Source organism: Carettochelys insculpta, chromosome 5 (assembly GCF_033958435.1).
Source record: "Carettochelys insculpta isolate YL-2023 chromosome 5, ASM3395843v1, whole genome shotgun sequence".
Classification (NCBI taxonomy): domain Eukaryota; kingdom Metazoa; phylum Chordata; order Testudines; family Carettochelyidae; genus Carettochelys; species Carettochelys insculpta.
This window is the reverse complement of record NC_134141.1, coordinates 91,638,152-91,643,980: the sequence shown is the minus strand read 5'-3', so window position 1 is coordinate 91,643,980 and position 5,829 is coordinate 91,638,152.

Below are 5,829 nucleotides of genomic sequence, written 5' to 3'. Positions count from 1 at the left end.
AACATTGTAAACTTAGCAACATTTGTACAGTGAATTTTAGACTCCATGCCATCTCTCTTCACTGTCAGCATAATTTCAAAAGATGGATGACTATTAAGACCTCAGTGTGCACAGGGCAGTATTACAATTGTTCAGCTGAGGTTTGGTATATAATGCTTCCTTGCCACGCTTTGGTTATCTAAAACACATTTTTTAGAGATCATTTAGAAACCAATTGTTAGAGCTTATATTTCAACAAGTAGATGCTGCCCAGAAAAATCCAAGGAGTTTTAGGAAATTTAAAATTACTTTTGACTGTTGCTTAATTTAATAAAGTATCCTTGACCAATTTTACGGGAAAATGAAATTTATTTTAAATAGCCTGCACTGCAGCTACATTGTGTAACATTGCATTCCATCTACCATACTTTAAGGAAACAGCCAGCATCCTGCAATGTCCTAGCACTTTATGTGATACCAAATTCCCTTTGCATGCCTTCATGTGGACTCACATTTTGGAAACATCTTGTTTGTTTGCCTAGTAAAAGCAAATGACATCTTAAAAGGGTATGCAGTCTATTTATGCACCTAGACCCACTCATTTCTAAATTAGGCATATTTCGAAGACAAGAACAAATAACTTGTCCCAAAGCATGAAGTACTGTATTAGCTCTGCATGATGGCGGATGAGACCACTATCTTTATACAAATATTTTTTGCTGCGAGCATTTTTGTATCGGCTAGTGATTGAACATCCTGGCACACAAAGGTCCATGAGAGAATATATTCATCACTGGATAGTATGTGATGGTTTCAGGTACCTTAAAATTTGATAAACTAGGGTTGTTGATTTCAGGTTATCTTCCTTGCTCTGCATTGTGTCTGTTAAATATCTAACACAGAAGAAATTAATAAAATTTCTGATTCTCATGTAAGAGCACTTGAGCCCAATTCAAACCAGCTGATTAAGTGAAGATCTCCATAAACAATCCATAACCAATGCCTGAACCAGTCATTCTTCTCTTTCTATCACAACTCTGTACCATCAGAACAGTGTTTACTCCACTTTTAAAATTCAAACCTGCCTGGCCGTGCCCTTATTACATCTGGAGAACATTTTCTTTCATTTTGCTAATTGTCTTTATTACACTGGTTCATTGATAAGTGCAAGGCCACACACTGCAGTGTGGTAGCATGTGATCACTTCAAGTGAAAATATATTAAATTCAACAATTGCTACTGTCAGGTCCTGAAGGTGTCACAGGCCATGAACAATTAGGCAGGAAAACGTGCAGTTAAAATACAGCATACAGTACTTTTATCAAGATTTGTATATAGTGATGCCTACAATGAAACCTGCTGCTAAGATGCTGCTAGAAAATGTATGATTTTTCACAAGTTGGTGGTTGCCTGGCACCATTTGCATTATAGGACCTGAGTCACATAACCAGATATGTAGCCACATGAAAGGCCAACTTCTTGCTCATTTTATCCACATGGGTAGCCTCACTGTCTTCAGACTGTTCAAACGATCAGGATTTAACTTAAACTTTGGTGCCGACGAACAGTACAAATGTCAACAAAATTAATGTACCGAATTAAAATTGCCTGTTCCATTTTGCCAACAATGATAAATTTTAGCTGCCTCTGCTTAGTCCAGTTTTCCTTACCGTGAAGAATTTTTGATCTCTGTGTAGCTTAGAGTTGGATTGACTGAGCTGACTTTATGTATGGCATGGAATTGGGGAGCAAATGCAGCTAGTAGAGTGTGTGCCAACTTTTGGAGGGACTTCATTTAGAAGCTTCTGAGCTGGATTCTTGCCCCTTGTGACTGATAAATGTGAGTGGACCAGTGTTAGGTGTAGATATTTCAGAATGCTAAACACTAGTAGCGGGAGAATATTTCCTTCAGTAGTCTTGTTGAAGAGACCAGAGTTGGACATTTGCAGTTGACACTGAGCTAGGTGAAAACTAGTAGTAAAGCCAGTATCTGAAATTGAAATGTGCCTAATCAGCTAATTCTGGGCTGGTCGAAAAATATATCCTATAATTCAAATAAGCATTCTAATATTATTTGATTAGGGTTCCTTTGTCTCTGTCAGCTATCGTCCTGCCTCTACTCTTTCACACACACACACACACACACACAGAGCTCAAAACATGTTGTTGAGATGTTTGTAGTCAGGCAACTCCAGGGCCATGGGGAATCTTTTAAGATTTTTTCTCTCCTTTTCAGTAGTGTTATATATGTGGGTATGGTACTGGGATGGGATATCTGGCTTGTGCTAGGTTTTAGGGGCGTTAATGGAGCCCTTGGGAGGCTGCACAGGAAGCAGACAATCAGGACCTGGCTGGCCCATAAGAAGGGCCATACTGGGTCAGACCAAAGGTCCATCTACCCCAGTATTCTATCTTCTGACAGCAGCCCCGCTGAACCTCCGTGTTGTACAGGACAGAGTGTTGTGTGTTTGTTTGTCAGAACTGACAGGTGGGCTGCGGGCAGACCCACTACTGGGGACCTTTTTCGGTGAACCCCTTATTCCAACCAAACCCAGTTAGAGAGCACTAGATGAACCTAGGAATCAGTGTGTGTGACACTAGAACCCTAGGAACCGCACACGTCAGGTTGTGTAACCCAGAGGCACTGAAACTACTAACAAGGGAGAGAGAAGCCTCTACAGTAGAGGAGGAGACATAGCTCAGTGGCTAGAGCATTGGCCTTGTAAATCCAGGATTGTAAATCCTTGAGGGGACCTTTTGAGAGTCTGTGCTAGGTTAGATTTTATTAAAAAATGAAAAAAAATCCATCAGTGACAGTGATCAGTCCAGCTGTGAGAACAGGGGACTGCATTCAATGACCTCTCAAGGTCCCCTCCAGTTCAATTTAAAAAAAAAGCATTAGCTGAGAGGCAGCTGGCTTTTAGCTCATGCAGTAGAACACGTGGCTTTAGCCTCTAAAGTCATAGGTTCAGTACCTCATGCCAATGACCCATGTCTGTTGGTCTTAGAGCTCTTTCTTTTCCAAGCTGAAAAGTCCAATCTTATTAATCTCTTCTCATGTGGCAGCTATTCTGTAACCCTAATAATTTTTGTTGCCCTTTAGTAAACCTTCCAATTGCAGTGTGAAAGGCTGCAGAGCGGAGCATCCTAAGTCACTCCCTGGAATGTTAATAGGGACAGGGACTGGCTGTCTTACAGTGTGAATGTGGCAAGGATGCTGGACAGATCAATGCTGCAAACAGAGAGCCAAGGAGCTAAAGGCAGCTCCTGGTGCGCTGCAGGGATCTGCAGGATGAGGCCCTGAAGCACAGACAAAAAGGGTGCTGGAGCCATGGGGAAGTGTCCCAGGGAGATCTTTTGAAGAGTGAGAGGGGACACAGCAAAAAGTGGCCCTATGCAGCATCCCTGGGCCCAGATCCAGAGTAATGGCTGGGCCCAGCCCCCACCCCCTTTGGTTGGGCAGGGACTGCAGAGACATCTCCTGGAAGTGGGGAGCACAAAGTGTGGTATGACCAGACAGCTGTGTCACCTCAGAGGACATTGCAGAACTTTTTGAGGGAAGTGGGTTCAGGAGCAGAGCAGATGACCGGGGGAGCACCACAAGGGCAAGGAAAACTGGCTACCAGAGCTAATTCCCATATCGGCCACAAGGAAGCAAGGCACTGGTGTCGTAAATGGATCCCACCACAGGTACAAAGATTGTGAGGATTTTATTGACTGACTGTTCTCCAGCCAATATTTAATAATCAAGTGCCCATACTTGGTCTCTCATTACCAGTCTCATCAAGGTTGTATCCTGCTAACATTTCTGTGCAGTGTGTAACTGAGGCCAATGAAGGAGATAGTGATATGACTTAAACTGAGGTATCATCTGTTTGCACAAAAGCCCATGCATCATTTTCATCCCGTGCCAAAAGTGCAGAGTTTTGCTTCCTAAAGAGCTGACTCCTCTTTGGTGAAAAATGGCTGTCTGCAGTTTAGTCTAGTGAGACAAAGATAATGATAATGTGGGGAAGGGGGGATCTGGAGGGCTTGGTGGAGACTTCTCAGAAGTGTTGGGAAGATAAAATCTATGAGTGATTCTGAAGTGCATGGATACTGTGGGGATGGGGATTGCACAGGCCCACATTCTTGTACAGATTGAATAATGTTTTATGAGCAGAATTCCAGCTCTGTTCCATCTTTTCACAGCTGTTGCACTCGATCAACCACCATCAGTGCTGGGTGTCTTAGGTATGCATAAGGCGCATGCCATTGCATCCATCTCCTCAGCCTTACTTTCAAAATACTCTGTGGCCCCTGTTCAGGGTAGCAAAAATATCACCTAAAAGACCAAGTTTGGGACTGTGGTCACCAACTCCATCCTGCAGAAACAATAAACTTTCTACAAATTGTAAAGCTCATTTGGACTTGAGCCAACACTTTCTTAGGGGCCAGTATGAGACATGGGAAGGAACTCTTATAGGAACTAAGGACAATCTCCACATTCATCACCTTCTACCTCAAATGACCACTCTTTTGACCTTCTCTAATATAAACACACAGGAGCATGTACCTATGAAATGGAAGAAGCCCTACAAAAAGGAAACATTCTAGTGTTATCCCAGTTCTCTCCCCACCCCCAACCCAGGTAAAGGATGAGGGACAAAAAGAACTATGGGTAGCAGAAGTTAAGTTTCACCACTTAATATACTACAGGATGATGCTCAGATAATATGATAATGAAGGGGATACAAGAAGTTGTATACAACAGAAATGGGCTAATAAACTTAACTGTAGGGCCATCACGGCACTGTGGCCAGATTCCAAGGAATTCTTGTCTTTCCACATTTGCAATGGTGTGAAGGTGGGACATTCTTCAAATGGTTCCTGTGGACTAGTATAAATCATTATACCATCAACAGTCCTCCGGGATCTTTGGTGGTTTCATATATTTTTTTCAATAAATAATTTGCTTGTTGTCTTTCCTGGTTTCTGTGAATGATCTGAAATGCTAGCCACAATTTGTCATCCCATTTCTGCCTTGTCTGTTAGTTCCTCCAGCAGCTGTTTTTTGTTTTCTCTCTGTATGGTTCCCACTGGATTTTCAATTGCAAGCTTATTCTCTGCTCATTTTAATCCCTTTTTACTCTTTTGCAGAGCTATGGTTTTTTTTCATTTTGTCCTCTTTAGAACTTGTTTCACATACTTTGAATTTCAAGTACTTGCTGGCAAAGAGCAAGTCCATTTTTTAAGAGTGGCTTCCATCTTCTTCACTTTGGCTTCTAATTTCTTTTTCACAGAATCATTTTTCTAACTTTTCCCTGCATGTGAGCACATTAAAGTACACTGTGCCCTATGCACACTGAGAGACCTTTCTTTTCCAGTTCTGCGATCAGGAATCCCACATTGTCTTGAAGAGCACTGAAGTTCTCACAGCCTGCAAGCTGTCCTCCAGTCACGGTTGTGTGTCTGCTTCATTCATGGGGAGAAGGAAAACAATTTGCTTCCTTGAGTTTGAAGGCTGCCATCTAAGAGAGCATTTATAAGAGTGTGCTTTGATTTCATGCCAAATGAATGACACTTATTTTTCAGTTGGCAAACTGATAATTCTGCTTAGAGGAGATCTGACCCCCAACACTCACTGCATATGTCCTGTGATTCTTGCAAGTGTGTTGTTTTAATGTACAAGCTATTTGTGACAGTGTCCCCTTACCCTGCACTGGGCATGGGAGGGTTAACCCTGCCCTGAAAGCTAAGAAGGCCACACCCCTTCTGCCTTACTGGGCATGCTCCTGCAGCTGCATAGGTATAAAAGCGAGCAGCTCAGCTGGGGCTGATGGCTGGTAAGAGGGGATGTGCATTGCCTGC